Below are 16518 nucleotides of genomic sequence, written 5' to 3' on the forward strand. Positions count from 1 at the left end.
GACATCACAGTAATGGCACGGTAGGAAGCAATATTGATAAATCTCCAAAACCCAACAAGATCATCAACCAGAAACAGAAAAACCTATCCTTGGAGCCTCCAGATGTTTTGCAATACACCCGAAGGTATGGTCGAGTGAAAAATTGGCTAAATATATAATCAAACCCCAAAGGAAATAGGGAATAAGAAATGCTCCAACTTCCTCACTAACCTAAATAGGGCTGCTTTCACTGGGAACTGAGAGTATAGAAACTAAGGCGGGCAAAGGGGGTGAATAGATCCAGACCACGGCATAAATGGCTGAACCAGGCTGTAGCACGAAGATCCAAGCCGAGGAAAAACTGTTCCTGTGGCAAGCCAAGCAATACAAGCTAACACTTACGCAAAACCCAGATAAAGAAAGACAAGTGGGGCAACCATTTTCCCCGATCTCCTGGTCGGCATGAGCAGATAGTGGGTGAGAGATTCCTTTGAAAGCTCCGGGACTGGGCGCCCATGTTATCCCACAGAGAGTCAGAGTCAGAGGCCTTTGTGTGGGCCAAAAATGGGTTTCGCTCAAAGTGTGAGGTGGCCAGCCTGATATCCTGGTCGGCGCACACGGAGAGTGGGCAAGAGATTCCTCCGAGCACCTCAGGAGTGGGCGCCCATGTTATCCCACAGAGGGGCAGAGTCAGGGGACTCTGTGTGGGCCAAAAGCAGAACCTCCAGCTCGCCCCAGCACCCTGAAAAAGCCATGCACAGGGAGGGAGCGAGAGCCAATTTCAACGCTGGAACTTTTCCGTACGGGCGGGGGTTTCACTCAGAGGGTGACACGGCCGGCCTGATATCCTGGTCTGTGCACAGATAGTGAGCGAGAGTTTCCTCCAAGCGCCCGGGAGTGGGCGCCCGCCCGTGTTACCAGACAGAGTGACAGAGTGACAGAGCCAGAGGTCTTTGAGTGGACGGAAGCCCCACCTGATTATGCTAGCAGCTCTGACTGACTGAGCCTTACCCAGAGCCCTGTGCAGAGTGGGAATAGAGTGGGGAGTGGCCAGCTCTTTGAGCCTCTTACTATCCAGGCAGATGCAGCAGCAACCCCATAGCTGGATTATCAGGCTACTAATTGAGGAAGGAAAGACTAGGAGAAAGGCTCCAGGAACACAGACTCTCTCACTGTCAGAGCCTATAAATGCTAATGAGCCTCGACTGCCAATGAGACTGAAGCACAATACATGACATCACCATAGAGACTTATCAACTGCAAACCTCTACCTGAGCATGCCAAAGGGGCAGAACCCGGGGTACAGAGTCACCGACCAGGAAGAGGGAGAGAAAAGAAAAAGCAAGAAGATAACCTCCCAAAATCAAGAATAATCCACAAACTTTATAACCTATCCCATTTTATTATATTTGTTCGTTTGTTTCTCTTATCTTCATTATTGATTTTTTTTTCCTCCTCCAATTTGGTCGTTTAACTCTCTGCTGGTCTTATTCTCTCCTCTCCTTGAACTACACTACCCAAAAGTGTTACATCTCCCATTATCTTTTCTTTCCTCTTCCTTTCTCTCTATGAGGGTTGCACTCCAAAACCCTTAACTCTTTCTCTCTCTCCTCTTTTTTTCTTTTTTCTTCTTTTAGTGGTTCCCTCTTTTTTTTCTCTGTCTCTCTCTTTCTTTTCTCCCTCTATATTAATTTCTTCCTTTCTCCTTTACGTCTCCTCTCATTCAAATCGCAATAACGAACAAATTATCTTATCTGGGACTCAAACTTATGTTTGTGGCATTTTGAGGGGTTTTTACTTCACCTTTTTAACTTCTAGCAGTGCTCCCATTCCTGGCTCACCATTTTATCTAGTTCTTGTTCCACTGAATACAATAGTAATTTTTTAATTTGTCCCACCATTTTCCTGTTTTCCTCTTATTCCTCTCATCATAACTTAGTCAACCAACACCTAAAAGCAAATTATTTTATTCTTGACCCAAATTTTTTCCTTATTTGCTTTTTGTGGGTCCATGCCATCTTTTTTTTTCCTTTTTTCAATTTTTTTATTTTGCCCCTTTATTACTTCTACCCAATTCAGGCCCTCCATTACAGGCATTGTTTGTTCTATTTAGTACAATATAATTTACAGTGCACCACAAGATTTTCTCAAGAAAGAGGGGAGAGGAGAGGAGAGGAAAAAAGCAGAGGGGAAATAATTTCCTTTTTAAAATTTGTATTTTATTTTATTTTTCTTTATTTAATTATTAATTTAAAAAAACTCTTCGATTTTTAATTTTTTTAACTTTTTATTCTTTATTAAATCTCATTAATACTATCAACAAAACCACCCTCAGAAGCCATTAAGGAAGAGAAAATCAAATATCATGGATACAAAAGAAAAAGAGGTAACACAGATAGATGAGGAAAAATCTATGGAGAAAAAATTTAATATATTGGCAACCTTGGAGCTGAATGACAGAGAATTTAAAATAGAAATCCTAAAAATACTCAGAGATATACAAGAAAACACAGAAAGGCAATTTAGGGAGCTCAGAAAACAACTCAATGAACACAAAGAATATATTTCCAAGGAAATTGAAACTATAAATACAAATCAAACAGAGATGAAAAACTCAATTCACGAGCTGAAAAATGAGGTAACAAGCTTAGCTAATACAACAGGCCAGATAGAAGGTAGGATTAGTGAAATAGAAGACAAGCAACTTGAGGCACAACAGAGAGAAGAAGAAAGAGACTCAAAAATTAAAAATAAATGAGATAGCCCTACAGGAATTATCTGACTCCATCAAAAAGAATAACATAAGAATAATAGGTATACCAGAGGGAGGAGAGAGAGAAAATGGAATGGAGAACATACTCAAACAAATAATAGATGAGAACTTCCCAAGCCTGTGGAAAGAACTAAAGCCACAAATTCAAGAAGCAAACAGAACTCTGAGTTTTCTTAACCCCAAAAAGAAAAAGAAATTTATTGATCTCAGAACAATTATTCAATTACAGAAGAGTTTCTAACTACCAAATACATAAATAAATAAAACACAATTAGACCAATTTTTATACAATTTTTCATTTCTTCTAGAAAATTATTTCTACCCTTTTGACCTAAGAAATGCCTCAGAAAATACTTTAAAAATACTAAAAAATATTTTGTTGTTTCCATGGAATAATAAGGCAAATATTTTAGGTAAAACAAAAATAAACAAACAATAAAAGCAAAAAACCTATGTTTATCAGTATATTAGTACATATTTTATTTCTTTTTTTATTTACAAAAGATAGGCTGTGTTTATTTAGAGTCACAAGCAGTTGACTCAGTGTGACTGAAACCACAGGAAGCCATTTTCAGTTCACTCTATTCTGAGTCTTAGAATTAGGGTCAGGTGGAAGGAGTGCTGCTTGGCCCATTCACAGGTTTATAAGTTTCTCATTGAAAGCAATCTGTGACTGTGTGAGAATTGCCGGGTAGGAGATCATCAGCAGTCCCTGATGTTGCTGTTGAACATGGTTTCAAAGTCATCAGGAAATATCTTGGGTATTTTGTTAATCAAATTTATCAAGAAGCATCCTATGGTATTGTCAGCTGACACCTTTCCATACAGTACATCTACATACTGCTATATTGTGCTTAGGGCATCCTGGATGCCAGCCAATGACCCTGCTAATTTGCCGCAAGTCACTTGAAAGTCCAATCACCTGGTTGAGGCTAAAACAGGTCTTCATGATCAGGTCAACTCCAATTTGTTCAGTGTCAAAATATGCACATTTCATTGTTAGAGGTGTGACCTCATGGTCCTCTTAGGGACACCCATTAAAGTGCTGAGATAAGCCTTCATGTTCCTGTGACCATTCTGGAGGTTCCTGTCCAAAATTATAATAAGTGAATGGGGCTGGAGGCTTCTTAGCTGTAGTACTATTAGGACAGATTGCTCAGTTTGCCACTCCAGGATAAGCTTTATGGAGAAATTTTCTTTTGCAATTCATATATGTTCTTATCAAATTACATGTCAACAGCCATTTTATCTTCTAACTGTGCAGCACCAAAAAGTAATTGGTGACTTCCACTTAGTGTTTGCCAACAGTTTCCAGCAGAGTACTGAAAATTAAGAAAACACCCCCACTGCATCACTTGTAGCTGTCCATAACAGAAGCCAAAATGACCGGGTGCAGCCAAACCACATGGCCACGAGGGAAGGAGCATGGTAGTGCAGGAACAGACTATATCTTTGCTGGGATTCTGTGATGGTGCTGTGTCTGAGGCCAGCTTCTGGCCTGGAGATGCATTTGCAGATGCTGCTGCCCCTGGCTCTGGGGATAAGACTGGTGCTGGAGTTCAGACTGGAAATGGTGCTGGAACTGGAGCCAGATCTAGAGCTGAGGTTGGTGTAGAGTCTGGGACTGAAGATGGGGCTCGAGGGGCCAAGGTACTGTTGGTGTGTCATTGTGTTGACAGAGTATAATACAAACTTAACATGAAATTTATTTCTAACATAATCTGCAATTATGATCATAATTTAATAAAAATTATATTTGTCTTTACATAATATCAACATAATTTCAACCTATGCATTCCTAAATAATACAATGCTTTTGGTTTGGGAACCAAATGTTTATAAAAGGAAAGTTAAAATGTTACTAAATGTTATAGAATAAAAAATAGGCAACTAATTATTTTAGTTCTTGCATTTTATATTTAAAGAAATAAATCATTTATTTTTATAATTTTGCTGTTATTTTTCTAAATGACAACTTAATAAAAAAGGTATTGGTATTTTATTCACCAGCTTTTCTCTCCCACATGATTTACTGTGCCTGTAGTCTTCCTTCCCAATGAAAGAAAGAGCTAAAGTTCATATAATTAATATTCTACTTCTTCTTTGTAACATTAATCTGCCATTCAAAAAAACTTTTAGTATACTGAATTAGAATTGGATTAGCTGAGGGAATCTTATGACTGTAGTAAAAATACATCTTAAGGTACAATATATACAATGTTATTATTTTTTTCACCCTATTGACTAAAATTTCACTAATGCTGTTATTGATTTTTCCTGCCTTAAGCTAACATTTTATTAAGTGTATAAATTTCTGTGAATAGTCCTGGCCGGATAGCTCCGTTGGTTTGAGCATTGTACCGAAGCACTGAGGATGCCAGTTCAATCCCCAGTCAGAGTACATACAGGAACAGATCAATGTCTTTCTCTCTCTCCCTCTCCCTTCCTCTCTCTCTCTCTTTCTAAAATTAATACAATAAACATTTTTTTAAATTCTGTGAATATATGATTAAAAGTAAAAATTATTAAAGTTATAATATGGTCATAACCATTTGGGAAATTTATAATGCCTGAGTTGAATGATACTTGTCTCTCAAACTTATCTATATTAAGAAAAAATGTTTTAAAATAATGTTTTTTGTTAATTATGTAAGGAAACAAATGCTAGTTGTTATTACCTTTAACAAAACAATATTCTCCTGGAACACATTGACAAATATGAGGATTTAAGACCAGTAGTTTTAAAATACTGCCTTACTCTTCATCTGGCTTGCATGCAAATTAAAGTATATTAATTTTATTATTCTTTCAGTTAAGCATCACTTAGGAAAATATATAACTAAAATCCACATTTACTGATATGAAAAAAAATTGAGAAATGGGCTAAAGTCAAACAGAACTATAAAGACAATTTATAATGTAAGTATTTGAAGGGGAGCTAAAGTGCGGCCATGATATAATATGATTAATTTTCAGCAAACATAAATGGAACACTTTTCAAAGTGATCAGAACAGATATGTCTGTTCTCAGATTGGGAAGCTATAGCTCATTTCAATAATGCCATTCAAAAAGCTGCTTTTAAAAATGTACTCAGCAAAAAGACTTCTGTGCTCTTTTAAAAGCACACAAAAAAGATCCTGTGTTTTTTTTCTTTTATTCACAAGTAGCATTTGTTCAGATTAATCAGAACAATTAATGAAGCTCTGACAACCTCATTATAACAAGAGTTAGTACTGCAACGAATTTAAGTAAACGACAATAACATTCAATGGGTTATATCAGCTTCAGTATGTTTTAATTAAAAGAAACTATTCACTTATGATCTTATCTCATATAAGTTAAGGCCATCACTTTTATGCTGCCTCATCTAGTTAGATTCTAAGCATATATTTCTTTTTATTGAATTTATTAGGGTGAATTTGGTAATAAAATTATATCGGTTTCAAGTGTATAATTCTATAACACATCATTTATATAATGTATTGCATGATCACCACTCCATGTCAAGTCTTCTTCCATTACCATATATACGCCCTACAATCTTTTCTACCTCCCTAAAACTTCTCTTTCCCTTTGGTACTCACCATTCTGTTGTCTGGTTCTGTGAGGTTTGTTGTTTGTTTTTTCCTTAATCCCTTCACTTTTTCACCTGTCCACAACCTTTATCTACTCTGACAACTATAAGTCTGTTCTTTGTCTATGAGTCTGCTTCTAGTTCATTTGTTAGTTTTTGTTCATTAGATTCCACACATAAGTGAAATAATATGGTATTTGACTTTTTCTGACTGGTATATTTCACTTTGCATAATGCTTGCTATCCAGGTCCATCAGTGCTGTCAGAAAGAGTAAGATTTCCTTACTTTTTAAATCAAAGTAGTATTCTATTGTGTAAACATACCAAAGCTTTTTTATCCTCTCATTTACGGATGGTCATGGTAAATAACACAACAAGGAACACAAGAGTACATATATTCTTTTGAATTAATGTTTTATGTTTCTTCAAATATATTCCAAGAAATGGAATCACCAGGGTTATAAGAAATGTTAAAGGGCCTTTTTTATAAAAAGAAGAAAGAGAAGAAGGAGAAGAAAGAGTAGAACATAGTTCAAAGAATAAAATGGCCATAAGTAGGTATGTATTAATAATCACTTTAAATTTATAAGGCTTAAATGTATCAATCAAAAAACTCAGCCTAGCTGAATGGATAAGAAAACAAGTACCATATAATATGCTGTCTAAATGAGACCCACCTCAGAACAAAAGATACACACAAACTAAAAATAAAAAGACAGAAAATATCATTTCATGCAAATAAAAAGGAAAATAACAAAGCTGTGGTAGCAATTCCTATATCTGACAAAATAGACTTTAAAACAAAAGTTATAGTAAGAGATAAGAAGGACACAACATAAAAATAAAGGGAGCAATCTGACAAGAAGATATAACCTTTGTAAACATTTATGCAGCAAACTTAGGAGCACCTAGATATGTAAGGAAGATATTGACAGCAATAAAGTGATAGTAGGAGATTTTAACAAATTGGCATTAATGGATAGATCTTACAAACAGAAAATCAACTGGGCAAGAGAGACCTTAAACAACACACTGGATCAGATGGATTTAATTGCTATTTACAGAACATTTAACCCCAAAGCAGCAGAATATTAATTCTTCTAAAGTGCACATGGAACACTCATAAAACTAGATCACACAGTAGGATACAAAATGAATCTTAATTAATTTAAGAAGATTGAAATTGTATCAAAGATCTTCTCTAACCATAATAGTGTAAATCTAGGTATCAAGCATAAGGAAAAAAACAAACCCTGAAAAACACACAAGACCACAGAAGTTAAATGCCAGTTGCTAAACAATGAGTAGGTTAACAATGAGATCAAGGAAGAAATCGAAAGATACTTTGAAACAAGAGAAAATGAGAACACAGCAACCCAAAATCTATGGGACACAGGGAAAACAATCTTAAGAAGAAAACTCATAGCATTATAAGCCTACCTCAAAAAACAAAGACCATCTCCTCCCTTCTTCTCTCTCTCTCTCTCTCTCTCTCTTTCTCTCTCTAAAATGAAACAAAAGAAAACAAAAAACAAGGAACATCTCAAATAAGCAATCTAACTTTAAACTTAAAAGAACTTGAAAAAGAACAGCAAACAAAGCACAAAGTGAGTAGAAGGAAGGAAATCATAAAGATTAGAGCAGATATACACAAAATAGCATCTGAAAAAAATACAAAAGTTAATGAAACCAAGAGCTAGTTTTTTGAAAAGATACACAATATTGACAAACCTTTAACCAGACTCATTAAGAAAAAAGAAAGAGTTCCCAAATAAATAAAATCAGAAATGAAAGAGAATAACTGACAGCAAATAAATACAAATAATTGTAACAAAATATTATGAACAACCATATGCCAACAAAGTGGACAATCTAGATGAAATGTATAAATTCCCAGAAACATATAATTCTCCAAAACTGAATCAGGAAGAATCAGAGAATCTGAATAAACAGATTATAACTAAGCATACATTTCTTGTATCTAGGGAAGGAATTCTAGCACTCTTAAGTTTGAAAATTGCCTTTATACTTTTTCTAATTAAGACTGGACAGTATTTCAAGTTAAGGCTGACTCTCTAAAAATTGTATGGAATAAAAAAATGTGTTTTCCCTATCTTCCTATCTAATTTTTAGAGCACTTTGTGTTGTGACAAAGTTTTTCAAATATTCATGGTCTTCATTCTGTCTTGGCTTTCCAAGGAGATATGCTACCCATAACTGCTTTCCAGACTGGTATTACTTAAGGAGAAAAAAAATGACAGAATCAAGTTGCATGCATTGGCAATTACATAAAACATTTTCCTCTTGCTGTTGTAAAAGAAACCATATTCAAGCTTCAAAAAATGTGTTCTGACCTACCCAGGCCCAGCAGCCACTATAGTAATGCTTTTAGACAAGAAGCAAACAAGCAAACATAACTAAAGAAAAGCCCAGATTGTACAGTTGCTAAAAATATACCTCATAGAGAGATTATGAATAAAAAAGTCTATAGCCTGTTTTTCAAAAAAGTTACCTATAAATCAGAGTAATACTAGGATGAAAACTGGCCCTTCAAAGTAGGATATCATGCCGTTCTTTACATATAAAGACCTGACACACTGTTTGATGCCCAGAGATGACTCTCACAGAGATGGAACCCAGGATACCCTAATTATGTAAGATAGTATGTTAGTCTTTTTTCTGTCTGCATCTTCTATATGCACACAAACTCACACCACAACAAGGAGACGGAATGAAAAGGATGTCTAAGAGATTCAAAGCCCATAAATCTGAACAAGAATGCACACAAATAGTGTAATTTATTCATCCTATAGAGCCTTAGTCATAAATTCAGTTTTGAATTGTAACAACCTCACCCCACAAAGGATTCCGATGCTCCTTAAAAAGAAAGAATAAAAATCTAATGTGGCTTTTTTTATGTCTTAACAATAGGGAAAAGAGAAAAGATATGAGAAGAAATAAATGTAATAAGTGAAGAATCAAGTTAGCAAGAATTTAAAATTGAAAGCATGGTGTGGCAGGAAAAGCACAGGAGTAGATGTCAGGAGACAAAGAATATAGTCCAATTGCTGCCACTCACTACTTACATGACTTGGCGTAAGTTATTTAACCTTTTTATGAGCCTACATTTCTTTAAACAAAAGAAAAATAGGATCTGTCAAGCATAATTTTCGGGAGTATGCTGAATATCAAATGATGTAAGGCATAAGAAAGTAGCTGACAAAATATAAAGTGCTATAAAATAATGGTGGTTAATACACTTACTTTTTTTTAATTTTTCATAACCCTTGTTTTCTAACTCTTGATATATAAAACATAAAGATGAGGTGCAGAAGTTTATAGCTTAAGGTATAGGACATATATAGTAACAAACATCATGATGAAATGTCTTCATTAACCAGCTAGTTTGTAATTGTTACCCCTACCAAATATCTTTTCTTAACAATGCACCTCTGGTGTGTATGATCTCCTCAGAAACTTCCAAATCCCAGAAGCTTACATCTTAAAAATGCAATTCAATTAATACTGTATTGGCACACAGAATCATTGATTTTTCTCATGTTTAAGAAGTATGTGCCTGACCAGGCAGTAGCACAGTGAATAGAGCATTAATTTTGGATGCAGAAGACCCAGGTTTGAAACCCCAATGTTGCTGGCTTGAGTGCGGGATCATAGACATGACCCCATGTTCGCTGGCTTAAAGCCCAAGGTCATTAATTTAAGGCCAAGTTCACTGGATTGAGCAAAATGTCACTCATTCTGTTGTAGCCCTTCGGTCAAGGCACATATGGGAAAACAATCAATGAATAACTAAGATGCTGCAATGAAAAATTGATGTTTCTCATCTCTCTCCCTTCCTATCTGTCTTTCTGTATCTGTTCCTCTCTCTGTCTCTCTCATTAAAAAATAAGTATAACCTGAAATTTTGAAAAACTGCATCTGCTTTTACTACAGTAAATGTAACACAAAACTCTACTATTCTTTGGGACCTGTCATTTATCTAGCATTGGTTATCTTTGATGAATTGAAAACTGTCCTTAGAAAAAAATGGTTTTTAGTTATAACCCATGTAATGAAAAAGAATAAAATACACCACAAAACACTGATTGTATCATGGAAGGCTTAGTATTTATCCTGAGGGTCTCAGGAAACTGCAGTAAAATGGTTGAGAGACCCTGAATGATTCCATCATAGTCAGATGGTAGTTTGCTCCTCAGTTTGTCATTTCTTATTTTCCTAAGCTTTCACTTAGTGCTTTGTTGATACTATAGTGCTCCTCTCTTCTTTTGCAATTCTCATCACCAATTTCATATATCATCTTCTTTTATGAGAAACTTCTTTTTTCAGAAGCTAGCCTATAATCACCTTACCATTTTTATGACTCCTTTCTGACATGTAAAATATCTGCTATCAATTTACCTTCATTCATTTATAAAGTTTCTCCTTTTTGCCTTTGCTGCTCATTTTCTGTACTTACTCTCATTCTCATTTATAAGGAAATTTCCTTTCCCATTCACAAAATGTGCAAACATTTATTTCAGTGATCTCAGGAAGCCTTGACCCTGACACATATATGATGGTAAACTCTTTATTTTATTTTCAATATAAATAATTTTAAAAGTGTAGCAGGTGGCTTTTCCCCCCTCAGATTGGTAACTCCTTTAAAGGAGGCTAAAATTTAAAAGGGCTTAATGTTGCCTGAGTGATTTGAAAATATTCATCTCAAATAATACAGGAAAATATCCTAGTTCAAAATTAGATAATACAGTCTGACCAGACAGTGGCCCAGGGGATAAAGCATTGTTCTGGGATGCAGAGGACCCAGGGTGGAAACTTTGAGGTAGCCAACTTGGGTGCAGGCTCATCTGGCTTGAGTGTGGGCTCACCAGCTTGAGTGCAAGGTTGCTGGCTTGAGCAAGGGATCATAGACATGAACCCATGGTTGCTGACTTGAGCCCAGAGGTTGCTGGTGTGAAGCGCAAGGTCACGGGCTTGAGCAAGGGATCACTCACTCTGCAGAGAAAAACTGATGTTTCTCATCTCTCTCCCTTCCTGCCTGTCTGTCCTTGTCTGTAACTCTCTTTTTCTTGCTAAGAAATTAAAAATTAAATTAAATTAGATAATGCAAGCTTAAACAAAAAAATAATTGGTATTATCTGTAGATTCAATACAGAACATACTGACTTTCACAAATATATTGAATATTTTCCAATTATTGATGGTTCCAATTTTAGCCAAAACATTATTATTGAATGTACTTAGATAAAACTAGGTATAGCTCTTAAAATGATCCTTGTCATTGAAAAAGCAGTCTTCCTCAACTCACTGTTCATCAAAATCACTATCCACAGATGTAACACAAAGCCTCTGTCATTATATACCATTTATTCTCTGCTTTTACTTCCAGTTCTCTAATACTTTTACATTTTCTTTTTAACTTTTTATTTTTCATTTCCAAATGAGAGTAAGGGAGATAGAGAGACAGATTCCCACATGCACTCTGAGTAGGATCCAGCCAGTAATTCCCTTCTGGGGCCAATGTTCTGCCCATTTGCAGCCATGCTCACAACCAAGCTAATTTTAGAGCCTGAGGTAAAAACTCCATGCAGCCATCCTCAGTGCCCAGGGCCAGTACACTTGAACAACAGATAGAAGAAGATATCCACAAATTTACATAAGGAAAGATGAAAAGGTAAAACACAAATATGCTTAATATTCTCATGTAGATAAACTCTTAAATTGAAATTTTATTAAGAATCTTGACACTACAAAAATAAGACAATATTATTATTAACTACAGTCACTATACTGTATGTTACGTCTCCAGAACTTATTCATCTTATAAACTGAAGTTCTGTACGTGTTAATCAATATTGTCTAGTCCTATCCCCCTGCCACAGTTCTCTGGTAGGCATCATTCTACATTCTATTCTTTGTTACTATAAAATTTTCTAACAAACTAGATATCAAGTATTCTCACCACACAAACACACACACATGACAATATGGGAGAAAATGGATTTGTTTATTAGTTTAACTTCACTAGTAATTTCACAAAGAATATATATATTAACACCTCATGCCTGACTGGTGGCACAGTGAATAAAGCATCAATCTGGAAAACTTAGGTTACAAATTTGAAATCCTGGGCTTGTCTAGTCAAGGCACATATAGGAGCTTATGCCTCTTGCTCCTGCCTCCTTTTCTTTCTATCTCCCTCTCCCATTCTCTAAAATAAATAAATAAAAATTTAAAAAATATAAAAACAAATAAAAACACCTCACATTTTACTCCAAATACACTCATTATTAATTTGTCAAAAAAGTAATTTTATTTTATTTTATTTTATTATTTATTTATTTTTTTTGCATTTTTTCTGAAGCTGGAAACAGGGAGAGACAGTCAGACAGACTCCCGCATGTGCCCGACCGGGATCCACCCGGCACGCCCACCATGGGGCGACGCTCTGCCCACCAGGGGGTGATGCTCTGCCCATCCTGGGCGTCACCATGTTGCGACCAGAGCCACTCTAGCACCTGAGGCAGAGGCCACAGAGCCATCCCCAGCGCCCGGGCCATCTTTGCTCCAGTGGAGCCTTGGCTGCGGGAGGGGAAGAGAGAGACAGAGAGGAAGGTGCGGCGGAGGGGTGGAGAAGCAAATGGGCGCTTCTCCTGTGTGCCATTGGCCGGGAATCGAACCCGGGTCCTCTGCACGCTAGGCCGACACTCTACCGCTGAGCCAACCAGCCAGGGCAAAAAGTAATTTTAAAAGGATAAAAGTTTTAAAAAGGACCAAAGACTGAAGAAAGCCAACATGAATTATGAAATATGCTTAAAATAAACAATCTATGCTTTATTGGAGCTCCAGAGTTAAAATAGAGGGAGAAAGGGAAAAAAACATTTAAAAAATAATGGGAAAATGTGGAGAGTAATGGTGGCATGAGAAATACAGATGATATCACCTCTTGAAATTTCAACAAATTGAACAAAAATTACATAGCAAAGGAACCCCAGGTGGCCTTGCAAGTGAACCTGAAAGCTCAACACATCGAATGGACTAAAGGAGGAACTGGTTGAAAGAGAGGTGGAAGATAAAATGTATTTGAGTCTGGCTCTGAGGAATAAACAAACCTAGACTGAGTTTTTCTTTTCACTGCCAGATTATGGGGAGGAGGGAAGCCAAAGCTGTTTGGATTTTGTCTGAAAGGTACCAAAAGGGGAACCCTAAGTGACTGAGTCTCTTTATTCCAGAAGATAAACCAAAGTGGATAAATCATGAAGACATAGACATTGTTTCTGTGGTCTGCTGCAGCCCACACTTAGCAGAAACAGACAAATCTAGTGTGGGCCTCAGCCTCCCAGATCTAGCCTCCCTCATATCATGGTAGGGACAGTGGCATGGACAAACCTCACAGCCAGAGATCCAGAGCCGCTCTCTCCCCTGAAGAACAGAGGTGATCTGTGTCTGGTCCCCAGGTATGTTCAGACGTGGGAAGGAGTGCCCAGAGCCCAAGGTTACCATTTCTAGAGTTATAAATCCAGGAAGCCAAAGCCAGAAAGCCAAATTTGTAACGCTGAAACCCTGAAAACCTCACAACACACAACACCCACCTATACATGACTGCAGCTCAGCTTACATCATTGTGACAGCAACATTGCAGTGGAGGATAGCCAAGGAATTTCACAGAGCTAATACTTGTTATTCTTTTGTTCTCTTTCTCTCTTTTAAATTTTATTTCCTTTAATTTTTATATATTTTATTCTTATTTTTTCTGGGTAATTTGCTTTTGATTTTTAAGGGGGTTATCATCTTTATTTCTGTAGTTATTCTTTATTATTTGGCATATTTTTAAAATTTTTATATTTTTGCTGTATTTTTTCTTTAATTGTACATTTCTTTAGCTGTTATTTTTGCTAGGGTTCTTAATAACACCATTCTCAAATGCTATCAAAGAAGAAAAAAATCAAATACCATGGCTACACAAAACAGAGATGTAGTTCAGAAAGAAATTGAAAAATATCCAGAAAAATTATCTTAATCACATGAAAATCTTAGAGTTAAATGATAAAGAATTCAAAACTGAATTTCTGAAAATACTCAACAAGATGCTAGAAAACACCAACAGGCAACTTACTGAGCTCAAAAAGCAACAAAGTTCTCACCAAAGAGATTGAATCTTAAAAAACAGTTGAAGAACTCAATACATGAATTGAAAACTGAGGTAGCGTGTTTGGCTAATACAACAAGACAGAGAGAAGAAAAAAATAGGTGACATCAAAGACACACAACTAGAGATTCTATAGAAAGAAAAGAGACTCATTAATAAAAAAATAAAAAACAGAGAGCTCTACAAGAATTGTCTGACTTCATCAGAGAGAGTAATATAAAAATAATGGTTATATCAGCCTGGCTATTCCACTTAGCATAATAATCTCAGAGAAAGACAAATATCAAATGATTGCACTTATATGTGAAGTCTAATGAACAAAGTGAACTCAGGAACAAAATAGAATCAGAGGCAGAGTCACAGGGATGAGAGGGACAGCTGTCAGAGGGAAGTGGGATGAGGGATGGGATCAGAGAAGGTGAAGGGATTAGTGAAATTTTACATACATAACATAGATACATATAACAGGACAGAAAATCCCAGAAGGAAGTGAGGAAGGAGTTAGGAGGAGAGGGAAGAAGAGGGTGTAATGGTGGACAAAGGGGTGGAGGACGAGGGTGTTATATTGAGTGGGGCATTTGAATCCATGTTAACACAATAAATTAAAATTAACGAAAATTAGCCTGACCAGGTGGTGGTGCAGTGGATAGAGCATTGGACTGGGATTCAGAGGACCCAGGTTCGAGACCCCAAGGTCACCAGCTTGAGCGTGGGCTCATCTGGTTTGAGCAAGGCTCACCAGCTTGGACCCAAGGTAGCTGGCTTATGCAAAGGGTTACTCGGTCTGCTGAAGGCCTGTGGTCAAGGCACATATGAGAAAGCAATCATTGAACAATTAAGGTGTCACAACAAAAAAACTGATGATTGATGCTTCTCATCTCTCTCCATTCCTGTCTGTCTGTCCCTATCTATCCCTCTCTCTGACTCTTTCTCTGTCTCTGTTAAAAAAATTAATAAAAATTAAAAAATAAATAAAAAGTTAAAATAACAGGTACATCAGAAGAGAAGAGAGGGAGAAAAGGAATTGAGAGCTTAATCAAATTATTGATGAGCACTTCCTAAGCCTATGGAAAGAGTTAGAGCCTCAAATCCAAGAAGCAAACAGAACACTGAATTACCTCAACCTAAACAGACTTGCTCCAAGGCACATCATAAAAAAATGGTCAAAAATGAATGACAAAAAAAGAATTTTCAAGGAAGCTAGGAAAAAGAAGAGCATAAAATGTAAAGCAAATCTCAGAAGGTTATCAACAGAATTCTTAGCAGAAGCTCTACAAGCCAAAAGAGAGTGGATCAGAACATTCAAAATATGGAAAGTGAGGAATTAGCAGCCAAGAATACTCCATCAAATGTATCCTTCAAATATGAAGGAGAAATAAAAATTTTATAGACATACAGAAGGTGAGGAAATTTATTATCTCAATACCTCCACTGCAGGATATACTCAAAGGGGTTATTTGACCAGGTACAAAGAACAAAACAAATTAAAATTACAAGTAAAACTTCCAACAAGGTCACAATAAAAACAAAAAAAATCTGTGACAACAATAATATAAAAGAGAATAGAATAAAAATCTGCAGAAGCAGAGGAGGATGGAGTGTAAAAGCACCCATAAGACAAAAGATTGTTGTACATAAAAACATTTTTCTTATATTTTTTTATTTTTTTAACATTTTCTTTTAATAAACTATTAGTAAATACCCACAAGAAAAGCCACTACTGGAATACACAGCTTAAAAAAAGAAAAAAACAGCAGAAAGAATTATAGAATACCACCAGACAGAAACAAAATATATAAGAAGTAAACAAGACACAGTTACCAAAAAACAAAACATAAAATGTTTATAGTAAATCCCCAAATGTCAATAATTACCCTAAATATAAATGGACTGAATTCACCAATAAACGGACACAGAGTAGCAGATTGAAACAAAAAGCAAAACTCAATTATGCACCACCTTCAAGAGATATATCTAAGCTGCAAGGACAAAAGTAGATTCAAAGTGAAAGGTTAAAAACAATT

The 16518-nt window shown here is 36.1% G+C and overlaps 1 pseudogene; it reads right to left on the reverse strand.

The window, feature by feature from the left end:
* Positions 1–3386: 3386 nt before the first annotated feature.
* LOC136386473 (eukaryotic translation initiation factor 3 subunit F pseudogene) overlaps positions 3387–16518 on the reverse strand; it is a 145115-nt pseudogene continuing 131983 nt past the window's right edge.

Source organism: Saccopteryx leptura, chromosome X, assembly GCF_036850995.1.
Source record: "Saccopteryx leptura isolate mSacLep1 chromosome X, mSacLep1_pri_phased_curated, whole genome shotgun sequence".
Classification (NCBI taxonomy): Eukaryota; Metazoa; Chordata; class Mammalia; order Chiroptera; family Emballonuridae; genus Saccopteryx; species Saccopteryx leptura.